At 44.3% G+C, this 10,931-nt stretch overlaps 1 protein-coding gene across 1 annotated transcript in view; it reads left to right on the forward strand.

Moving 5' to 3' along the window:
- Positions 1–10,931, forward strand: part of LOC123980885 (zinc finger protein 208-like) — an 808,576-nt gene that overhangs the window by 550,145 nt on the left and 247,500 nt on the right. The window lies entirely within an intron of this gene.

The raw sequence follows: 10,931 nt of genomic DNA on the forward strand, positions 1-10,931 counted from the left end.
TTATTATCAGGCTGCTCGAAAAAGTCCATTAAGACTCTTCAGCTGATCCAGAATGCTGCAGCACGTGTTCTGACAGGAACCAGGAAAAGAGATCATATTTCTCCTGTTTTAGCTTCTTTGCATTGGCTTCCAGTAAAATCCAGAATAGAATTTAAAATCATTCTTCTTACCTACAAAGCTCTTAATGGTCAGGCACCATCTTATCTTAAAGAGCTCATAGTACCTTACTACCCCACCAGAGCACTGCGCTCCCAGAATGCAGGGTTACTTGTGGTTCCTAGAGTCTCCAAAAGTAGACTAGGAGCCAGAGCGTTCAGCTATCAAGCTCCTCTCCTGTGGAACCAGGTTCCAGTTTGGGTTCAGGAGGCATAGCAGGCCTCTCTCTCTCCCTCTCTTTTCCACTCTCTGCCCCCCCCGAAACAACAGTGAGATTTAGCGAGCGTCGCTAAAAGATGGAAAGAACTGGGAGTGTTTGGAGGTTCAGTGTGTAAGTTTGAGTGACATCCAGTGGTGAGGGTTGCCCCCCACATTTGTGTGCACAGTGGCTAAGCAATATCCTACAAACAAAGACAAGTAATCTGGTTTCTCTAAAGTGCGGAGTGGTTGCTGCTGGTGTATCGTGTCATAATGCACCAGTCTTTTAAAAAGCTGTTTACGACGTGGTTAAATCAGACTGCTGGCGTTCATATTTATCTTTCTGGTGTTAGTTTAACTTTGTCTGAGCTGAGAAATATTTCATAATGTCAGTGTTTTCCTTTTCAGAATCATAATAACATTTGTTTTTCAAATTTCAATATTGTCCACAATAGTCGCAAATCTCCTCGATTAACTGATTTGTTGTTTGGTTCATAAACTGAAGGAAATAGTGAAAAATGCTGATCCTTGTTCTCCAAAGCCCACAGCGACGTCTTGTTAACAAGATGTCAGCTGTCTTGTTTTGTCTACTTTTAGGAGTTTACTGTCATAGAAGAAAGTATCCAAATTAATTCCAGGAGCTGAAATCACAGAAGAATGACTCAAACTGATTAATTTACTCTATTTCTTTCAACCATTAATCATTAGCTATCTGTTCAGACTTCAGTGCTCACCAGCTTTTCACGCAGTCTTACATAACTGCAGCAGGTACTGTGGTGTTCAGGTGTTACAGCTGCCTTAATATGTGGGTGTATATATATATCCATGACCACAGAGGTAAGGGGGTCGGGTGAGTTCAGTCCTGTGGTCTTTGGTTATTTAGGGACAGGGATCATGTAAGAGGATCTGAAGGAAAATTGGATCTGCTGAAATGATCTGAAGTGAAATTGCTAACCTTATGTGGTTTTCACTCTCACACAGAGCTAAAGAGCATTATGAGAATGTCATGCAGAGAGCTGTTTCAGTCAGAGAAGAAGAACTGTAACCTCTCTGTGATTGACCTTCATTCAACATTCTTTGGTTTGTTTGTGTCTGAAACATGCAGCCAGTCCTCATTTCTGTCATGCATCTGCCCGCCAATGAAAATATGTGTAGCGTGTAGTTTCATATGCGTGAGCAGGTGAGTCCTGACGTCTGTCCACACATTGTTTTTATCTCTGTCTTTTCTTTTGGTTTCACCTGCTCTCACCTTAACCTCTGCTTTGCACGGTAGCTCTCTCATTATGGGAGGAGTACAGTGCGTGTATCCGGGATATTTATATCCAGGTTGTCAGCTGAGGGTGGCTCTGTCTGAAGTCCAAGACATGTTCTCTGATTCAATTCAATTCAATTCAGTTGTATTTATATAGCGCCAAATCACAACAACAGTTATCTCACAGCGCTTTTCATAAAAGAGCAGGTCTAGACCGAACTCTATGATGATATTTACAGAAGCCCAACAGTTCCCACAAAGAGCAGCACTAGGAGACAGAGGCAAGGAAAAACTTCCTTTAAGAGGCAGAAACCTCGAGCAGAACCATGGCTCAGGGTGGGCGGCCATCTGCCTCGACCGGTTCGGGGTGAAGGAGAGAGAGAGAGACGACAAGAGACAGCAAGACACCGGGGAGAGAGGCAGCCTACACAGTATCCACACAGAGGTACAGACAATGAAGGTGATGTTGCTATAGACTAAATGAAAAATGGTACAGATATTTATAGTAGTGTTAATGGTAACAGTCGTAATGTTAATGATTATAATAACAATAGGACTAGTAACAATAGTCGTTGCAGCAGAGGGTGTCGAGCAGGAACACGGGGGCAGCAGGTGACCCGCAGCCACAGATCCAGACTCCACAGCTCCAGAGCCAGAAACACCTGCAGGAAGTGACAGGAGGAGAGAGGAGAGGGACGAGAAAGCACAAGACTACCAGAAAGGGGAGAAGTTGTGTTAGTAACATGCAATAATGGGATGAGGTTGCATACAGAGGGAGAGAAAGTAGAGGAGAGAGGGGCTCAGTGCATCATGGGAAATCCCCCGGCAGTCTAGGCCTATAGCAGCATAACTAAGGGATGGTTCAGGACTCACCTGAGCCAGCCCTAACTATAAGCTTTATCAAAGAGGAAAGTCTTAAGCCTACTCTTAAATGTGGAGATGGTGTCTGCCTCCTGAACCCAAACTGGAACCTGGTTCCACAGGAGAGGAGCTTGATAGCTGAACGCTCTGGCTCCTAGTCTATTTTTGGAGACTCTAGGAACCACAGGTGCATTCTGGGAGCGCAGTGCTCTGGTGGGGTAGTAAGGTACTATGAGCTCTTTAAGATAAGATGGTGCCTGACCATTAAGAGCTTTGTAGGTAAGAAGAATGTTTTATTTTAAATTCTATTCTGGATTTTACTGGAAGCCAATGCAAAGAAGCTAAAACAGGAGAAATATGATCTCTTTTCCTGGTTCCTGTCAGAACACGTGCTGCAGCATTCTGGATCAGCTGAAGAGTCTTAACGGACTTTTTCGAGCAGCCTGATAATAAGGAATTGCAGTAGTCCAACCTTGAAGTAACAAATGCATGGACTAGTTTTTCTGCATCATTTTTAGACAGGATGTTCCTGATTTTCGCAATATTACGTAGGTGAAAAAAGGCGGTCCTTGAAATTTGCTTAATGTGAGACTTAAACGACATGTCCTGATCAAAGAACTCCAAGATTCCTCACAGTGGTGCTGGAGGCCAGGGCGACTAGCTAACTGATGAGTTTCGTCTGGCTTGATCGATAGATATAACTGACTATCATCTGCATAACAATGAAAGTTTATGGAATATTTCCTGATAATATTGCCTAAAGGAAGCATATATAAAGTGAAGAGGATTGGTCCGAGGACAGATCCTTGTGGAACTCCATGACTAACTTTGTCGTGCATGGAGGACTCATCGTTAACATGAACAAACTGAAATCGATCTGATAAATAGGACTTAAACCATCTTAGAGCGGTTCCTTTAATGCCAATGAAATGTTCCAGTCTCTGCAATAGGATCTGATGGTCCATTTGGATCTGCTTTGGATCTTTCCAGATAATCTCTGTGTACCAATGTCCACTTTTGTCCACTGTACTGTACGTTTTCTCATACAGTGATGGCTTAGAACAGAGTTTTTGATGGCTATTTTCTCACTTTTGTCCTCTTTGTGTAAATCTTCAGCTTGTAGGTCCTCTCGTCTGTCAGTAAGACGCTGTGAAATTCGGCATCTTTACTCCAACAGCAGTTTCTGGCCTTGTCCGGCTCAGAACATGTTCCTTTCCGATGAACTTTATTTCAGACCGCTGTGACCATAAGGTGATGATTGTGTGAACTTGGAGAGCTCTACGTGATCTGTTCTTGAATGCAAACATGTTGTTGTGATTGGCCTGCAATTATCCAATGATGACATCGTTGTGAGTCCATTCTGTGCTCCAACCTTTCTTGTGAAGCTATAGAGTGAAGTATTTTGTTGAGATTGTAGAAATCTTGCAGGTGTCCAAAGTGGAGTTGTTGTTTGAGCTGGTTTGCTACTCAGCTGTCTCTGTTCAGTCATTATGGCATCCTTTGATAAACGTTCCGAACTGCTCCAATTACATGTGAGGCTGTCACGTGACCTGTCGCTTCAACAATGTTCCAAATACCAAATATTCCTTTTATAATTGGCATTTCCATGACTGGGCAATACGATGTGTTGCATTACTGTTACTACATTACTGTATTACAGAATGCCAACTCTGTCTCATCTTTTGTCCGGAAGCTCCTCACACCAGTATTCCCTATGGACGTTTTCCTTCTGAGCAACCTTCATGGCAAGTCAAGGGATTCTGGGACACATTGTTAAGCTCTGAAGAATAGCAAAGTGGATGCAATCCACAGAATGTTCCAAATGTGTTCAAAGCATTGTAATTGGTATTGAGTGAGTCTTTCTTTTTGGATGTGTAACTTGGTCCATGTTATACTCCATGGTCTCCGCTTCCACTTCTATGCTGATGACGTCCAGACATACATTTCCACCAAATCACCACAGTGACCTCTTCGACCCTGACGGACAGGGCTATCTTCATTCACCTCAAAAACATTGCCCGTCGAATCAACTATCTGCCAAAGCTGAAAATAAACTTCAATGCATCCAAAACTCTGCTGTCCGCCTCCTCAGCCACTCCTGTGACCACCCCCATCCTCCAGAATCTTCACTGGCTCCCTGACAATGCACTTCCTCAGTCTTTCACACCTCCGGCTCACCTCACCTCTCACCAACCCCATCCCCAAACGGACTTCTTCACGCCCCCAGCACTGAGCCCCCTGCCCACCCCTGTCCTTCACAGCAGCACAGGTGAGACAGGCGCTAAGGAAGATCAAGGCGATAAAAGCAGCAGGTCCAGATGGCATCAGATCCAGGCTCCGGAAGTCCTGCACAGACCAGCTGTGTGGAGTTATGGAGCGGAAATTCAACCTGAGCCTGAAGCTGGGAGTGGTACCACAGCTGTGGAAGACCTCCTGTGTGGTACCGGTGCCAAAAACACCGCACCCTAAAGACCTCAACAGCTACAGGCCGGTGGCTCTTACGACGTCTAAGACGCTGGAGAGACTGGTCCTGCAACACCTCCGCTCCACAGTGGACCCCTCCATGGACCCGCTGAAGTTTGCCTATAGGCCCAACATCGGAGTGGAGGACGCTGTCATCTTCCTGCAGCATCGTGCACCTGGAGAAGCCCGGGAGCACAGTGAGAATCATGTCTTTTGATTTCTCAAGAGCTTTTAACACCATCCAGCTGATGCTTCTGAAGGACAAGCTGGAGAGGACTAGTGTGGACCACCTGCTGTCACAGTGGGTCCTGAACTATCTCACGAACCAGCCACAGTTTGTGAGAGCACGTCGGTATGTCTCATGTGTAGTACGGGTGCCCCCCAGGGGACTGTCTTGGCCCCCTTCCTCTTCACCCTCTACACGGCAGATTTCAGACACAACACGGACAGCTGTGTTCTGCAGAAGTTCTCTGACGACTCTGCCATTGTCGGCCTCATCATTGATGATGACGACGCAGAGTACAGAGGACTGACACAGAACTTTTCAAAGACGGCGGTCTGCCCTCCCCCCTCCGGTGAACATCCAGGGAATGGTCATTGACAGAGTGGCCACTTATAAGTTCCTGGGTGCTCACCTGAACGACAAACTGGCCTGGACTCACAACACAGATGCTCTGTACAAGAGGGGTCAGAGCAGGCTGTACTTCCTGAGGAGACTGAGGTCGTTTGGAGTGACAGGGCCCCTCCTAAAGACTTTTTATGACTCTGTGGTCGCGTCAGCCATCCTCTACGTTGTGGTCTGCTGGAGCAGCAGCATCACTGAGAGGGACACAAAAAAGTTGGACAAGGTGATCAAGAAATCTAGCTCTGTCCTGGGCTGTCCTCTAGACTCAGTGAGGGAGGTGGGAGACAGAAGGGTCCTGGCTAAACTGACAGCTATGCTGGACTATGAGTCGCACCCCCTGCACTACACCCTGTCAGCCCTGGAGAGCAGTTTCAGTGACAGGCTGCTCCATCCCCGCTGTGTGAAGGAGAGATACTGCAGATCTTTCCTTCCAGCGGCCGTCAGACTGTACAATGAACACTGTTGACTCTGTGCAATATAACCTATGTGCCATTATTATATCTGTGCATAATTTTCATTTTCATTTGTGCAATTATCATAAGTACAATTTTATTAATTCATGCGCAATTATTGTATAATACAGTTTGCTATATCTGACTTATGTGCATTGCCCTTCTACACTACTTTCATACTACCAGTTTTTATTTATGCCGCAGGAGACTGTCCAGTATAAGGCATAGTCCTTTAGTCTTATTTAATGTACAGTAGGCTAACTTTGTTTTTTTGTATTTATTTACTGTAAGAATGGTACTTTCTTGTCTGACACTTGTTTATGCTACTTTGTACACTTATCTATCTCTGCTCTTGTCTTTGCTGTTGCAAACCGCAATTTCCCCACTGTGGGACAAATAAAGGTTTTCTTCTCTTATCTTATCTTCTTATCTTCCCCAAAGCATCCAGTATGAAGTCTTCCTCCTCACCCGCAAAGGGTGAGGTTGACAACAGGTCTGTAGTCCTTCATACCTATGGTCCTTGGATATTTGGGGACAGGGGTGATGGAGGAGGATCTGAAGGAAACTCGTGTCTTTCATTGTTATGAGAACATCATGCTGAGAGCTGTGTGGTTCTCTGGCAGAGAAGAACTGTAACTGTGGAAAGGTGTCTCTGTGTCTGGGGGGGTCTAAAGAGTTAAGCCAGTCCTCACTGATGTCATACATTAGACATCCATCAACACAAACATGCTTATGGTTTCGTGGGCGGGTAGCTACTTAACAGGTTAGTTCTGATTCTTTGTATGGCGTCTGTCTCCACCTTGTTTTCATCCTCTTACAGTAAGTGTTTGTGCCATAGGAGAGGAGTGAAGGGGTGCTGGGCAGGTGAGCTCTGAAATTCTTCTCTTGGTCTAGTCTCAGAGCTGTAAGGTAAGAGTCTGATTCATCTCATTATGGGTACATACAGTATGTGTGTGTGTTAAAGAGTCTAAATCTGTGTGTGTGTAATGCAGTTTCACATACAAGCTACGTCCAAAATTTGTGTTGCGTTTGTAAAGTGAGTTTGAGTTCACATTTTGCTGTGATTTTGTTGCAATAAACAAATCAAACTAATGTTAAAAAACTCCATGAGGCTGATTTGTTAAACACATTAAATCAAAGTATTGAACTCCTCCCTCAGACTGTCAAACACACAGACTCTTAATCACTAACTGCTCCCTATATGGTGCAATATTCTCTGTTCACTACTGGGTCAATCAGTTAAGGATCTTTAATCCATGCCACCTCGTCACTACCAGCACTCATTCTCATTCTCAGCACTTCATTTATCATTACACTTCTGTTAAAACTGTTATTATGGGTTGGGGTTGGGTTGTAACACTAACGAGTCACATGACACCGGGGAGGGAAAATGGCTAATGGGACCCAATGTGGATATTTTCACTTAGGGGTGTACTCACTTTTGTTAAGTACTCAGCGGTTAAGACATTAATGGCTGTGTGATGTGTTATTGTGAGGGGACAGCAGATTTACACTGTTCTACAAGCTGAACACTCACTACTTTAAACATTTATACAAGCTGTACGCTCACTACTTTACACTGTTATACAAGCTGCACGCTCGCTACTTTACACTTTTATACAAGCTGTACGCTCGCTACTTTACACTGTTATACAAGCTACACACTCACTACTTTACACTGTTATACAAGCTGTACGCTCGCTACTTTACACTGTTATACAAGCTGTACGCTCGCTACTTTACACTTTTACACAAGCTGTACGCTCACTACTTTACACTGTTATACAAGCTGCACGCTCGCTACTTTACACTGTTATACAAGCTGCACGCTCGCTACTTTACACTTTTATACAAGCTGTACGCTCGCTACTTTACACTTTTACACAAGCTGTACGCTCGCTACTTTACACTTTTACACAAGCTGTACGCTCGCTACTTTACACTTTTACACAAGCTGTACGCTCACTACTTTACACTTTTACACAAGCTGTACGCTCACTACTTTACACTTTTACACAAGCTGTACGCTCACTACTTTAAACTTTTATACAAGCTGTACGCTCACTACTTTACACTTTTATACAAGCTGTACACTCACTACTTTACACTGTTATACAAGCTGTAGACTCACTACTTTACACTGTTATACAAGCTGTAGACTCACTACTTTACACTGTTATACAAGCTGTAGACTCACTACTTTACACTGTTATACAAGCTGTACGCTCACTAATTTACACTTTTACACAAGCTGTACGCTCACTACTTTACACTTTTATACAAGCTGTACGCTCACTACTTTACACTGTTATACAAGCTGCACGCTCACTACTTTCCACTTTTACACAAGCTGTACGCTCACTACTTTACACTTTTACGCAAGCTGTACGCTCACTGCTTTACACTGTTATACAAGCTGCACGCTCACTACTTTACACTTTTACACAAGCTGTACGCTCACTAATTTACACTTTTATACAAGCTGAACACTCACTACTTTACACTGTTATACAAGCTGAACACTCACTACTTTACACTGGAGCAAAGTGTCATTTCTTCAGTGTCGTCACAAGATAGAATCAGATATTTACAGACATGTGAGGGGTTTCTTTTTTGCTCAGTTCTGGATCAAATGTCACCAAAATAATTAACACCACACCCAAACCCAGCAGAATGATGTGTGATTTTCTTCAGAATTTTCACACCAACATCTTCACTGTAGGTGTTTTAGGTTTAAACTGACAAAACTACATGAGTTAGGTACATGTGACGTCACTACCTCAACTTGTGAGAAGGTGTGTGGGAACAGCCTCTAACCAGTAGCTCAGTCAGTAGGGTTAGGGTTCAATTCACCAGGCGATTAAGTCCAATCTAAACAACAACAGGGTTGTTCAGGTCACAGGGAGTCAAAGTATTCCTGTTTACTTGGATCCAGTGACACTTTCTTCTTGAAGTCTCTGCTAAACCTTGGAAACACCAAATTTGCCATGTGGGTTGAACATTTCACCCACCAGTCAAGTACACATGTACTTACCCACTCTGACCTCAATGTGATGCTGTAAAAGTCAAGTTTGTGTTAAAAAGAAGCTGGATGTTGAGTCCAAATTCTTTCATCAATTTAATCTGTTAAATCAGCTGCATCTGGTCTCCTCTGAAAATATTAAAAGCTACATTTTTCGTGGAGCCCGATCATTGGCGCTTGCTGCTTTATTTACTTATGGTTGTGTGTACTTCTTGGACCATTCTCTGGAAACCCTAGAGATGGCTGAGCCCGAAAATCCCTGGCATTTTTGGCCCAGGCAGCCCGGTGAAATCAGTCGGGCTCCCCGCACCAATACACCGTCCTTCCATATAACATGTCTACCTACTGTAATGTTCCCCTAGCCCATCTGAGGGCTATGTGCCATGGGTCAGTGTACTCACTCCCACTCAGCGGTGGCCATGGAGTACACAAGTCATACTCAAGTACCATTAGCCTACAAGTCATTTTCACAGCAGGTGGATTAGCTATGCAGACAACATAAGCTCAGCCATCAGGACAGTAAGCTGAAGTGAAGACTGCGTTAGGAAACTCTGCTCGCTACACAAACAATGTCTAAGAGCTTCTGCAGCACATACCAGCAGGACCAGCAGTAGGTGACCATTTCACTTTATGATAGCGTACGGATTATGTTATAATCATTGCCCTTAATTGAAGTAATCATCATCGTCACTACAGCATGGCACACACCCGAGGGCCTCACTCTGCGTTGGAAAGTGGTGGGGACATTTAAGGGCTCAGATTAGAGGTGTGACCAAACTCATAGCCCACGAGACGAGACATACGCATTGATGAAATATAGGAGACTGGGGTCATTTTCTGCAACAAACGCTCCTGTGACCCCCCACAATCTCCACTGGCTCCCTGTTCCCCAACGCATTCATCACTAAATCCTCCTCCTCACCCACAAAGCCCTGCATAACAGGCCCCTTCCTACCTCCCAGACCTGCTCCCTCCTCCCAGGCACTCAGGACCAAGCACCATACCTCTGAAACTCGCTACCCATCAAGGCTGCAGCTAACCATGATTTTAGTTCTCGAAGCTTCTGCAGATTATTTCATCCATTCATCGATGCGTTGTTTAAGAAATACTTTTGCTTGCCGGCGGCCTTTTAACTTGAAATAATCCCACACTTTGGACTCTTTCTTCTTCGTCCCTCGTTATTGTCTCTCTCTTCCTCCACTTTGCAAACAGCGCCATCAGAACCACGTCGTGTTCACAGCGTCAGCGCGATGTGCGGCAGTAATAAATGGAATTAAAGCTGCAAGCAGCGTTGGGCGGGCCCTCGCACTTGTAAGCGCGTCCGCGTGTGAGCCGGCCGAGTTGCACATTCTGGAGCTCTGCCGGTGCGGCTGTGAATTTGCTACGCGGTTATGACGCCGCATGTAGGTGTTATATGTCACTTCCTGTGTCCCCTAAGTGGAGCTACATAGCACTTGCCGCTATGAACATAAATCGGTATTGGTGTGTAGATGTCTGCGGGGTGGGAGAGTTATCAAGCACGTAAAGTTTGTTTCAGATGTGAACATGTACACTGAACAATAATGTACCCAAACAATAAAATAAATTCCTTTTATATTTCCCTGCCTTGTTGTTTATGTGTACATACAGAGGAAGAATGTGAGAACAGCACACATTTCATCTTTACTGTGTGTTAGAGCATGGGAGAACAGTGGATACTTTTAATACAGCCCACACCCCTAATACTGTGTAACTATAACAAGTAGAGAACAGAAGAAAAAGATGTTCTTTCTTTACAACTGTCTGCATAGCTTATTCATATTGTGTAATGAATGAAAATAAATAGGCCTACTAGGCTCCTCTCTACTTTGACATTTAAGATTAGCTTGTTTGATCCACCTTCATACACACGTGACATTACTG

Source organism: Micropterus dolomieu, linkage group LG12, assembly GCF_021292245.1.
Source record: "Micropterus dolomieu isolate WLL.071019.BEF.003 ecotype Adirondacks linkage group LG12, ASM2129224v1, whole genome shotgun sequence".
Taxonomy (NCBI): Eukaryota; Metazoa; Chordata; class Actinopteri; order Centrarchiformes; family Centrarchidae; genus Micropterus; species Micropterus dolomieu.